This window comes from Ailuropoda melanoleuca, chromosome 8 (assembly GCF_002007445.2).
Source record: "Ailuropoda melanoleuca isolate Jingjing chromosome 8, ASM200744v2, whole genome shotgun sequence".
NCBI lineage: Eukaryota > Metazoa > Chordata > Mammalia > Carnivora > Ursidae > Ailuropoda > Ailuropoda melanoleuca.
This window is the reverse complement of record NC_048225.1, coordinates 126,739,499-126,740,506: the sequence shown is the minus strand read 5'-3', so window position 1 is coordinate 126,740,506 and position 1,008 is coordinate 126,739,499.

The window sequence follows — 1,008 nt, the reverse complement described above, 5'->3', positions numbered from 1 at the left end:
CTCTGGGACGGGGACACAGTAGCCGTGCAGCCCTCCCAGAATGCGTGCTAGGATGTCAGGAGAGGAAGGCGTTCCCATCCTGTGAGCTGCCCTCACGACCACGATGATGATTCTTGACCGAGCACACCTGGGATCAGCCGGCCTTCCCAGGTGCCAGGATGGAGTCCACGTCTCTCCCCAGCTTCCCCTGTCGGGGGCTCCCCCTGGGATCAGGGATGGGCCCCCGGGACACAGACACCCAGGGTGCGATCCCATAGATGGCCACGGGAGTAAAGTCCCTCCGGGGCCTTCCTGAGCGAGAGGACACTCCTGGCCGTGTCCGCAGCAGCTGGCTTCCGTGGTCCCTGTCACGTCCCCCGTCTCCAGGTGGCTGAGACCCCCGAGCTGCTGGGCAGAGTGGTGTCTATCGTGCCCGGGACTCGGTGTGGGCATGTCCCCTCCCCCGGCGGGTCATCTCGGGATTGTGAAGTGTTCTGTGTCATCCAAAGCTCTCCTACGGATTCTGGGGTTGATTCCAGCAGAAGTTCGAGGGGTGCCCCCTCCCAAAAGTCAGCGCCATGAATATGTACGACCTCTCTGTGCGGCTGCAGACACGCTAGACACGTGAACACACAGGACATCTGCGTACGTCGATCGGGGTTCCTGGTGGCCCGTGAAGGGTGGACTGACTCTTCCTTCGACTGGCCTTCCTCATGAATTAATGCACAGAACCACAGTGTCCTGTCACCCCCGCGTCCCCACCCCCGTCCCCACAGCCAGGGCTCGTCTCGTGTGGAAATATGCAGAGTCTGGAGCCCACAGGGCGCAAACCCGAGTCACAGAAGTGGCCCTTGTTCCAACAGTGGAAATTGTGCCTGGGGCTCCCGAGGGACCGCAGACCCGGCCCCAGGGCAGCCCCTGCCTGCGGGCTGCTCCCCAGGAATTCCAAGCCCACGCCATCCCTCTCAGTGCCCCCTGCGTGGGTCAGAGGCGTCCGCCCCAGGGGACCAGGGCGACAGGAGCGGGCAT